Source organism: Rissa tridactyla, chromosome 1, assembly GCF_028500815.1.
Source record: "Rissa tridactyla isolate bRisTri1 chromosome 1, bRisTri1.patW.cur.20221130, whole genome shotgun sequence".
NCBI lineage: Eukaryota > Metazoa > Chordata > Aves > Charadriiformes > Laridae > Rissa > Rissa tridactyla.
Window position 1 is genome coordinate 124764830 of NC_071466.1, and position 12361 is coordinate 124777190.

Consider the following 12361-nt stretch of genomic DNA (forward strand, 5'->3'; position numbering starts at 1 on the left):
CTTTCACCACGGTGCCACAGCAGAGCCCAACCAGTGGCTCATTCCCAGTCCTGCTTCATCTATCCAGACTGGAAAAAAAAAACCCACCTAGGTCCACACCACACGTAAAACAATATTGGTGATGAGCAAGTCTGGCCTTATGAGAGACTACCAGATCCATGTTTATCTGATATACCCAGGAAATGTCAACTGCCTTTCCCACCAGTTGAAATTCTGGGTGTTTTGGGGCAAAACCTCTGTTTGTAATGGCTAATGGCTCCACAGCCGCAGCCCCGCCATTCTCATCAACAGCAAGGCACAGTGCTATTCCCAGTAACCTGGACCACACAGTCATAAGCTGAAAGCGCAGCCTCAGTTGACAATAAAGAAAGAAATCTCTAGGTGCTGACAAACCTGGAAAAACATCGTCCAAGTATCACCAAAACTCTCAGAGGCAAAATAAATTTTTTTAAAAAAACAAAGTTTCATCCACCATTTACTTTTTTGAGGGGCACAGGGGAGAAAAGGAAGAATGGAGGGGAAAGCTCAGCTCATTTCCTGGCACTGTGGTACTCCTAGGACATGGAGAGACAAACTTCTAAAGATGCACCAGCTGTAGAACAGGGTACCAGCAGACGCACACATTCATGGAGGTCTCTTCTCCTTTTGCATCTCATTTACACTGACCAAAGTGAAAGGGTAAGGCAACCCCTGGCTGCCAGGGAGACCTCTCACCAGCCCCCATCCTCTCCCCATCCTCCCACCGGGGCAGGAGCCCCTGCAAGAGCAACGGACGTCCCTCACAGTTTTCATAGCCCCTGTCCTCCAGCAAGAGCGCCCAGCCTGTGCAGTCACACACAGAGCCACCACCTTCACCTCTGCAAAGCGAGGGACACTCGGGCTTTGGGGAAGAGGGGGGAAAGCTGCTTCCCCAAAGCTGTGTAACAAAGCCTGACTGCTCTAGAGGGAGGCAGCCTCATGGCTGGGGCAAGCGTGCTCGCCACGTACGAGTGCTTCTCGCCTGAAACCATGAGGGAGCGCAACCTCTGAAACAGCCACTGAGGTTGTCATTAACTGACTCCTGCCAAGGGCAACGGAGAGGAGCCGAGAGGACTGCGCCGGCAGGTGAGTCCCTTTCCTTCAGAGAGGTGCAGGGGACGGTGCCTCTCCATCCTGATAGTAGCAGTTGTCGCAGCAATTGCCATTGCCACCCTGAGGCCACCTCACAGGCAGCTGGTTGAGGCATCCTGGCAGCCAACTACGCAACCAGCATGTTTAAGCAGCACAGTCAGACATCTACTTTAGTGGGCAGCCTGACACTGCTGCAGACCGACGGTTCATTATACCAGGTCAGCACCCACCTCGCTTCCAGCCTCCTCCATCCAGGCAAATGCTCAGAAAGGTTATGCCCAAAGTGGTCACCACCACCTTGGATCGTGATGACCTGCAAGTGTAAACCAAGGCTGACACTGTTATCACAGGGATGTGTATGGGGTTTCTCTGTCCCTACTTCCCCTCCTACCTGCAAACATTATTTCACTTCATTGCAGCTACTTAGGCACACCTATGATATGGCGGTTGTGAGGGGAGGAGGAAAGGCAAGACATCAATTCAGAAAAACCAAAAAAGACAGTGGAAGAGGGAATGGAAATATTCAGGTGTTAACAGACTGTGATGCACAAATGGGGAACATAGTCATTACTGAGAAACAATGTTTAATATTTGCTATTTACATTCACACTTGAGAGTGAAATGCAGCTCAGCCTCTTAGAGGTGCTGTCTCTTGCCATCCTTCCCTCTCACTCGCCCACAAGAGCTGCCAGAGACGAACAGCCCCCAGCATACTGTCAGGCTCTCCCCGAGAGCAGGGTGTTGCAGAGCCAAGCCCCCCCCACTCCCCGCCAGGTTCCCGGGGGACTCTCACCCCAGCCCTGCCACCCTGACAGGGGAGAGGTCCGGTGTGGGAAGTGACCACAGTCGATCAGTAGCACGTAATGGCCATTTCAGGAACTAAGCTGTCCCTATAGGACAAGCAAGGTCACCTTCCATCACACCCTCCATCTTTCTTAGGCAAACTTTGCCTGGTGTTACATTTTAGGCACCCCACAGCTTTTACGTTCCCCGTGTCACACACGGATTAGCAGCCACCACGTCGTCTACATGCAAGCCTTGGCTTTCTGCTCTGTTATCAGGCGCCTGCCGCTACCACCACCTGATTTAAAGACTGCCTGGTGCCAGCTGCATCTGTAATGCAGTCACCGGTGATGAATTGTGATGTCACAAGTGCTAGATCGCAGCATCGCTGAGGGAATCAGGATGATAAAGGGGGAAGAACGCCTTTATTTACACATAAATGTCTTCATAATCAGCAGGGCCAGCAAAGGAAATAGAATTAGGCAGGAAAATAGAATTAGTGTTATTTGGATGCTAACTGGAAGAAACGTGATGCTTTTAAACACTGAGTGCATGTGGTGTTTCCTGGCAAAGGATATTGCATGCTGACACACTGGAGACAGGCTGGGCAAAGCAAGAAAAGGGAGAGCTGAAAAGAGGCTTGGGCTCCGGAGGAGAAAATAAAGATAGAGAGAGCATTGCTTTCTGTATGAAGGCTTTTACTTCGAGGAGAAGCGGGGAAAATGGAAAGTATCTCAGCAGACCGAGGTGATTGAATTTCGTTTGTTTATTCCAGAGAGGGCTGAAACTTGAGGCTCAACAGACCAAGTCTGCAAGAGTTTCCACCCTCCCCACACACCTTTCCCTGTGGCCTCATGGAAACGACAACAGCCTGGAGAGCTGTGCCTAAATTTCATTTTCATCAGCTTACCCTTTCCCCTTCCACCTCTTGCCTTCACCTTTTAGAGCAGGATGTCCATGAGACAGAGGTGACGACTTCACGCTGTCAGGCACACGCCCGATGTCACCTGCTTCTATCATACAGGCACCACCAAGAAGCATTTCCACTGGCATTTTTTAAATCTACACCCGACTGGCGTCCATCACTCACAGGTCTCTGCTTCTTCCCTCACGTCTCCCTTCAGCTCTCGAAGCGCTGCTGCTGCTGATCGCAGGATCTTTGCTTTTGAAGGCAGCCTGGGGAGGACTGCCTCCTTTTGGCTCTCTGGGAATACAAAATAATGACATGTTTTTTACTTTTGTGAATGGGAACCATTCAAAAGACATGGCGCTCCTGACAGCTCCTGAAGAAATGATGCCCCAGTGACAGGCTTCTTTAAAAAGCCTGGCCTCCTCCCGATGCCCATCTATGGTCCTTAGCATTATTAGGAGATGTTTACAGCCATTGCAGGGATGGCAAGCTCAAGGCTTTCAGTCTGCAGAAGAAACACAACTTTACAATGAGCACTATCCTCTGTTCAGGCTCTGCAGTTTGGTCAAAACAAAATAATAAACATACTGATGGAGGAAGAATTTCCAGGAGCGCGGAGGTGCTTTTAACAGCAGCTTCATCATCCTTAGCTTCAGGGGAATCATAGCACTAGCTAGAGGCAATAACTTTCAGAAGACCACCTAGCATTAGACTCTAGGCTAAATATCTTCACATAGCTGTGCTAAGGTTATGTTTATGTATTTCTCTACATAGCCAGTGGCGTGCAGGATTTGGGGGTTCTGCCTTCTTTTTCCTATTCTAATATGCTGTACTACCTGAGGAGGCCAGTTTATTTGCATGTAGCTCATTTACTTTTATTTTGGAGGTGAAGACTGTACTTTTCTGCCTTACAGACACTGGTGCAGTAGCTGTGAAGTTGCTGGGTGAAAAGTGCTGTAGCACCATTGCCAGATTCACAAACTCTCTAGGAATCCTTATCCACAGCCTCCCAGCCTAATTTTGCCTTCTGACATACACAATTGATGTCTGAACTGTCCAACTTGAAACAACCTAATAGGAGCTGGTTTTCAGGAAGAGGCGCTTCTCGTTCCTCCCTCTGCTGAAACCAAAGGTGTTGGACTAAATCAGTGTCAAATGCTCAGCACTGCCGAAGGGTAGGAGCATGCTCCCACAGACACAGATCCAGGTTACTTGAAAAGCTTAAATCCTTTTCTAGTCCTCTGAGTCAGCCCCTTCAACCATGTCCCCAGCCTCCGCTGTTTCCAGCCCCAGGAGCTGAGACGAACGGCACTGGGAGGCAAAAAGCTGCTGCGCAGCACAACCATTCTTCCCCTTGGGCATCCAGCGAGCGCTCAGCACACCATGCTTTGCGCGGGGGAGGGTGCGGGGGGGCGAAGCGCACCCCGTTGTGGAAAACAGCAGCCGCTTTGCTGAGCGAGCCCTGCAAGAGCACGATCTTCTCTTCTTGCTGCCAGTCCCACTCCACTCCCCACGATCTCCAGGTCAAAGCCAGAGGGAAGAGCCAGGTTCGGAGGCTGCCAAACCATTCAGCAGAGGAAGCTCAGGCTCAATGTCCTCACTGTTTGCTCTGCCTCGCCTCCGCTTCAGCCCAAACAGCCGGGCAGGCACTGCCATGCCCGCCCGCAGCCTCCGCCACAAAGGCCGGGCAGGGAGCCGCAGCCTGCCCAGAAGTAGTGACTTTCCCGGCATTTCAATGGGAACAGGGAGGAGGTGGGGAGGGGGAAGAAAAAAAAAGGGGGGGGGAGAAGAAAAGGAGGAGGAATAGGGGGAAAAGCGAGCAGGGAGAAGCTGCAGAGAGCAAGGGAGAGGCAGGAGCGGGCTGCGTACGCCGGGGCTGCACTGTCACCCAGCGGCGGCGGGGCGAGCGGCGGGGCCAATGCCCGGGGCTACCCCGGCGGGCAGGCGGCGGGCTGCCGAGGTCTCCGGCCCGAGGGCTGGGCTTCCGAAAGCCGAGGGAGCCCTTTCTGCAAAAACTAGGGGAGCTGTGAGTTTCCAATAAGCTTTTAGAAAAAACATAAATAAATAAATAAATAGAAACCAAAAAACATTCCAAACCCCAAAAGAAATCAAAAAATCCAAACCTCATCCTTTTTCCATATAGCCCTCAAGCATGCTTGTGCAAGTCACAAGGCGTGAAGTTTCTGGGGAAAGGACACGTACGTTTCACTCCTCATTGCACCAGACTTCACGGTGTGATATTTATTTTCACTAGAGCTGAAGGGGAAATTAAGCCTTGCTGGTGAAAACTCAGCACCTGTAGATGTACCTGCTAAAAAAAAAAAAAAAAAAAAAAGTTTTCAGATTCACGTACCTGTTTTTCAAGAGGCTGAGAATAAATCTGTCTTTTTGCAAGATAAGAAACATTTCACATTTCATTTCAAAGAGACAAAGTTAAATAGTTCTGCAAAACAAGGGCAATGTTTCAATCAGAGCCCCAGTAATAGATGCACTATGTTGAATAGTCTTATGTAGCAATGACAATATAATCAATTGATGGATGAGTTAAAATCTTTTAGGACTCACTCAAAACCCACTCTATATAGTAGTGTAAGCGTGTCCATTTTCCAGATAGGCTGCATCCATCAGTAATACCAAGGGAAGGGATAGGGAAAGGCTTCTGAAATCATGAAAGATACTTTGAATGTATCAAGCTTTTCCATGCTTTTCTACTATGCTTAATCTTTCCCACCCAATCCAGCACAGCCATTTGCCTTACAGAAGTGTTTTGTGATACGGAGAAATTATGTAGGAGGAAACAGGAGCATGGGAATTAGATTATACCCATAGCTCAGATCCATCTGGAACTGACTGTTTTATGAAGCCAAAAGAGATCATACAATTTCTTCACCTTCCTGCTATGATTTTTTCAACTTCTCTTAAAATTCTCCTCACTTGAAACCCACCCAGGACTGGAAATGAGAGGGTTATACTAACACAGAGACTATCTATTCTGGCTGAAAACAGAAGTCATTCATTCTAGCAGTACCCTGATACATTTGGCAGGCTTGTAAATTTGGGAATTAGACAATACAACTTCTGAACCTCATTTTTTCCACACCAAATTAAACATCTCAGTTTTACCCACCACTGCCCAGTGCTGCAGTTGGCTACATAATTGCCTTTTCCTAATGAGCTGAAGCTCTGCACATCTTGTCATTGTAGGGTTTTGTGCTATGGATACAAGGATTAGCAAGGATTTAGGATTTATATCTCATTTGAAAGATGAATAACTTACCACTTCATGTCTTCCACCAGTGGGAAAGTTAAGCAAAGTGCCATGCTCTACAGTGCCCTGTGAACTCCCACCACCAGTGAAACGGCTGGATTACCCTATCTAGATCTGGTGAACAGAAGACGGGAGTGAATCCCAGAGTTTAGGAGGAACAGGGTCCACAATTGCATGCTGAGGAAGGGACCACGGAGGAGTAAAGATGTCACTAGAGGCAGCGGGAAACCTCCCATGTCCAGCGGGAGCAACACCTCACACACTCCCTGCCCTCAGATGTTGGGGCAGGAGCAAGGAAAACTCCCTTTTGTGCTTCTGTCAACTTCATCCAGCTTGAAAGTTAGCTGCAGCACCCCTACAAAATCTCTAGCTGAGACAGTAATACAAGAATAGAGCTGATTTCTCAAGCAGGCTAAAATTTCAGCCACTGTCATTCTCCCACACATTTGAACTCCCTTCTGCCCGGTTATTTTTTCATTCCTCTCTCAAGCACCGTGACAAGTCATCTCTTTGTTTTTAGTACTTCAATTACTCCCTCACAGCACTTGAACTGCTGAGCCCTCCCACAAAATCAGCATAATGAATAATGTTCATCGTCTGCCTCGGTGTATCTGTTTCTCCCCCTCCCGGGCTTGCGACATGACTGGAGAGGCACAAGCACTGACAGCTGAACAAATCCCACGCTGCCAGGGAGGAGAGGCACAGCAGCGTACCCTGCCAGCCTTCTCAAACACTGCAGCCTGCTTTTCCATCTTCCGGGGCCTTTCTCCCAGCAACTGGCCATGGAGAACCCGGCCCCACTTGAGAAGCAATGCTGCAAAGGAGCCCTGAGGTATGGGGATGCACAACACAGCAGAAAGGTATACTCCTCTCCTTGGTCCTCCCCAGAAGTGTTACTCCTCATACCATCCTACTTTAATGGCCATTTCCAGATATGGTTACCAAGGCACAAAAGAGGGAAGGTCAGACATTTCCAACCTGGGCTGCCTTCGGCAGCATTAGCTGCTGAAATCAACAGCCAGCTAGCTCTAAGTTAGCTCTTCTCCTGTTTGCCTAGGCTTGAACTGGACAGTTTCCTATTAAAAATAAACGAACACACCAAGATGTGTGTAACATTACATATCATATAGTATATATTGCTGCTACATATCCCTACAAAAGCCTGTTTTTCTCTCGAAGTCCCTGTCATTGCTGACTCCCCTTCGGTCAGCCTGGCTCCAGCAATAGGAATCACATTTACCTGCAGCCCGGGAGGCATCAGTCACTTTGCCATCAATACCCTCCCAATAGAGCCGTACAATGGTTGAAATTGTTGCTCAATTAATCGCCGGCTAGTTCCTGCCAAATTGCCTGCAATAGTTCTTCCTTTGGCATGGAAGGAAAGAATATGCCCCTTTAAAGTGCTCTGAGGTCACATTAGCCTCGCACACACTCCATTACCTGTGACCTTGTCTCTCTGGCAGAAGTTGGAAGCGCATTTCGGATATTTGCCTGGGGGGGGGCTGTCCTCCTCTGCCAGCGCCTAGAGGTACCAGCCTTGAGATTAAGGGGGCCCTCTTGGGAGATGTGGGGCAGCCAGACGGAGCACAGGGTCAGAGATGCTAGAAATGCAGTCCCCGAGCTCCAGGCAGGGACTTGCCTTGAGGGACCAGAACAGCTGAACAGGGAAGCCAGTGCTTGAAGAACAAAAGGAAGCTATGAGAGGGCTGAGGAGAAACGAGGGTGCCCTTTTGAGGGGGAGGAGGGTGCGAAGTGTGGAAGTGGTAGCCTCCTTGCCTTGGGTGGTAGCCCAGCCTCTTCACCCGGGGAGTGGACCCAAGGGGAAAAAAAGATGTTTTACTTTACACGCTGCCATGAACACATGGATGTTGTTCTCTTTGCCAAGAGAACAAAGGAGAAACACAACTCCACATAACCTGGAAACCCAAAAGTGTGCCTCCATCTTCTCCAAGCACAAAACTGTGTGATCTTGGGTTACTCTGCAGCTTACCCAGAAACGCACAGTGGAAGCAAAACCTCTGAAGTTAAGCAAGAAGCTCATTAAGTGTGCAAAGAATATGAAGAACTTTTGTTGAAAACTATCGCAAAAGTACTAGCTGTCATCATGGGTTATGGAAGATTTTGGGTAGGAAGCTGCTCTGTTATACCTTCCTGTGAAAGCTTTTCACCATTAACTTGCCTTGCTGGAAAATTAAGAACTGAACACAGCAAAACACTCCATGAAGCCATGACCTTTGCAAAATTGTCATTAAAAACGTTTAAAAACAATGACATTTTTAATGGAACATTTCAGTCTTCAGTTCGGAATGGCTTTCAGCTTTGAAATGAAATTTTCCTTTTAAAAATGAAAAAAATGGACACTGAAAAGAAATCTTGATATTTTTACAATCCAACATGACAAATGAGCCATTTTTCACATTGCCAATTTGCTGAAAAATATTTTTAACAGGTCATTCCAAACAGATTTTTTCCAAAATATTGACACTTAAAACAACTTTCAACTTTCATATGTTGTTGGTTTTTTTTTACCTTGCTCAGTGAGGACTACATATTTTGTGATTTTTTTTTAATGCAATTTGCCACAGATTCCAATCATCCAGATACTCATGATTTTTAGTTAATTGCTTTACTACTCCTGGCTGTAAAAAATGTCAGAAATATAAATGAAATGTCAACTAATACACTGCATTCTACTTGTATTCCAGAAAAAAAAAAAAAGAGAAAGAAGAAAAAATCGGAGCTCTGAGTTGCAAACTCCACCTTCTTCTAAGTGAGCTCTTGGTAGGTTTGAGAATCTACAAAGAATATGTTCTCATTTCTTCTAAGAATTACTCCACTCTTCAGCATTTAGCAGGAATATCAGAATACTGTGGTTGTCACACCCTTCCAGAAAGCTACTTTTACTTCTTTTCAGATATAAAATTATCTCTATTGTTTCAATTTCAGATACCCAAACTTCCCTCTTACCGTACTGCCTACAGCATTTTCCAGAGGCGATATATATGGAAAAAAAAAAAAAAAAAGGAAAGAAAGACTGAAAAATTAGGGTGGGGGTGGTATAGAATAAATTAAATTCAGTATAAAAACATAAAATGCAAAGAGGTTCTAATCTGAGTAATTACTGTAACTGAGTAAAATTCTCTATTTTTGTTAATGTAAGTGCTGCTTAATTTAGTGTGTTATTTTAGTGCTATTTCTAATGACATGAACACAGGGATCACCATACTGATCCATCTAAATATAGCACCTTGTAGCTGTCAGTGACAGGTACCACGTACCTATTATTAAACTCAAGAAGATGGCAAATGATGAAACAGTGAATCCTTCTGGAAACCTGACCAGGCTCCTGCTGCCGTGGTGTTTGAAAGGAGCCAGATTGCCTGGGGTTGGTAAGTGTAGTCCTCCTGACCCCCCAGGATCTTAACCTTCAAAACGGAAAGAGGGAGGCGAGGCAGCAAGGCGTAGGACCCGTGATGCTGTCTGCTTCAGCCTCCTGAGAGCCTATGTCAATAGCTCTAAGAGCAGCAAGAAATCGACTTTACTATCCTGAAACAGTGGCTCTCATGGCTGTTTACAACTTAGAAAGTCAGTACAGTGTTCTGTTATTTCCCTGCTCCTTCAGAAAGTTAAAGAGGTAAGACAGAAGGTGAGAAACACATAAAGGCAAAACATTACCGGAATCTGCACAATCTGCTGGGAGCAAAGCATCGCTATATGGCCCCATTCACAGTAGCATTATCTGTCTTTCCCTCCCAGCTCACCCACTGACTTGAAGCAATTTCAGTTTTAATGAATGCTTAAATTCAAATATCATCGCAGAACTATCCAAGACTCTGCATACAAATATTTGGTTTATGCCTTTTGTGCAAGGTGGCATCCTTTTCAGCCTCGCTGGAAAGAAGCCCAGCCAGAACCTCAATGGGTATCAGCAGAGCCTGCATTACCTTATTCTAAACATTTGTACAATGCACGCTGGCATCACAGGTAGTTTTGGTGCCTCAGTTAAGCAGAGCTCTGCTGGAGAGAGAGGTTACAGGGAGCGAGTCCTTACCTTGCCGGGGGTGGACTGAGGCGTCCAGCAAGCTCCATATACCAACTGGAAATTCGGTTATGTTTTTGGTTTCAATGCCCCTGTTTGCTTTTCTCCTACAAGAGTAAAAAAAATAGCCCTCAGTTACCTTTTTTTTTTTTTTTTGCATTTGTTACTTTACCCCTCTTCCCAAGCCAACCTTAATAATCTCCTCTAAAAAATTAAATAGTCTCAAAGCCAGAAGCACAGAAGTTTTTCTGTGCCTTTGAATATTTCCCCATCCCATGGAAACCTGGGGCTGGCTGCAGAACATTGGCTTGTCACAGAGAAGAGGTGTATAACTCATGCTGCTCGAAGACAAGGAGAAAGAGCACAGGAATTACATTGATGGATTCACTCCCTAATTGTTCATTAAGATAATGAGAACAAGCTATCAGAAGGATTTCTGAAAGAAGCATATTTGAAGGAAGGACCCCAGAGAGGGATCAGGGAGGGCCTGGAACATGAGACATTTGGAGATTAGGGAAAGAGGCGGCGCAGGAGACGGTGCTCAGAGGGCCCCAGAGGCAGAGAGGGAGACGAGCTGAGGGAGATGGGGAGGGAAGCCTCCAAGGAAGCTTTTTCTTATCATTTTCTTTTTATGCAGAGAGCCTGAGGAGACCTGTCCCCTGGGTCAGGCACCACACACCGTGGCTATGAGCGCTCCTCTTCCCCCCACACAAGACCCCTATCAGTGTGTGGGCAGGAGGAGGAGGAGGGAGCAAGAGGGGCACTGCAGGGAAGGGATGCTGGTGCCCTGCGAGCTGTGGGAAGATGTGAGAGGGCAGCCGGTGGGGACTAAAGGTCCATGCTGGGTAAGTGCCTCTGTCCTCCTCACCACAGCCTCCTCTCACTTCCCCCAGCCCTCACTCAATTAAAACCACACTGCTTGACAAGCATGAGCAGTGATAAAATCAAGGCAGCAGCTGTGGACACCGAGCAGAGCTTGCCGGCTGCTGCAGCTCAGAGGAGGGTGCCCACAGTGCCCAGGAAGCGTGGTAGCTTGCCCCAAGCCCAACAGGCAGTCTCACCAACCCTCCAGTAGCCACCTGTACCTGCAAGTCAACTCACCACCACGACCCTTGTCCCACCCACACTCCCCTGCCTTTCCCCAATGACACATCTTTCAGCCAGAAGCATCTCTCAGCAGCCAGCTGTCGTCTCTGCCCTTGCTTCTCCAGTGTCCCCAGAGGGACCAGGCAGGGGGCTGTCCCCATCTCCGCTCCCCTGCATGGGGAAACAGGTATTTAATGAAACACCACACCGGATGGCAGCACTCAGCTCGCATCTCGTCACCTCTTGGGCTCCCCGCAGGCAGAGCTCTGCTCTTGCAAAATCTGTTGGCAAGCGCGCCGGTGCCTGTACAAGTTCCTCCTGACTCTCCGAGCGAGACCCCCAGCGTGAGAGCGCATATTGCAGGCTGCTCACAGGAGGAGGAGGAAGAAAAAGGCAGCTCCCTCGTCCTCCTGGGTACAGCAGCTACCCAGGGAGCGGGACAAGCCTGGGTCAATCCTCCTCTGCAGGGTGCGTGCAGAGCGTGGTGAAGGTACTTTATTATTTGGACGCACCCGCCCCACAGCCTACCCCCTGGAAGCCAGAGGGAATGGCTGCACACCATGCAGTGACCAGTGGCAGCAGCATGGCTGCATGCCCCCAGCCTTTCACGCAGAGACAAATGAAGAACTGACACCTGATGTGTTCTTGCACGATCAGCACTACCATTGAGTGTACCTCTCTGTCTGGGTTTGAGCTAAAAACCTTCTGCAGGGTCTTTTGGAAAGTCCAGGCTCAAGCTTCATGACTGAGAAGCGGAGCTGGTCATCACACTCACCTCCTCATCTACCTGGACCACAGACCACATAACGCAATGAAGGGTTTGATGCTCTGGCTAAAATCCAGCAATGTTGCTCTTTGAAACTGTTCTGACCTGCAGTAAATCCTAAGACGTGACAGCACCCTCAAATTCTCCTGGAAATGAAATATTAAAGGAGGCTCTGGGGTATTCATGTGAAGTTTCCATTAAAGGAAACTGGAAGAAAAAGAGCTGTAGGTGGGAGGATGAGGGACCTGGGGAGACTAAAAGGAGCAAAAAAACCAAAAAAGCATGTCAAGAGGATAGTGTGAATGTTGCTGAGAACACAAGGAGCAAGTAAAAGGAGGGATGAGAGAAAGGAGCAGAGGAGCACTAAGCCAAGGAAAGCCCCAGAGCAAGTCAAAGTAA

General features: G+C 47.9%; 1 long non-coding RNA gene across 1 annotated transcript; it reads right to left on the reverse strand.

The window, feature by feature from the left end:
* Positions 1 to 2815: 2815 nt before the first annotated feature.
* Positions 2816 to 6167, reverse strand: LOC128904313 (uncharacterized). The gene is made up of 3 exons (XR_008464464.1): positions 6081 to 6167; positions 4927 to 5114; positions 2816 to 3097 (listed from the first exon to the last, which is right to left on the reverse strand). It is a non-coding gene; the product is annotated as an uncharacterized LOC128904313 (long non-coding RNA).
* Between the last annotated feature and the right edge of the window lie 6194 nt (positions 6168 to 12361).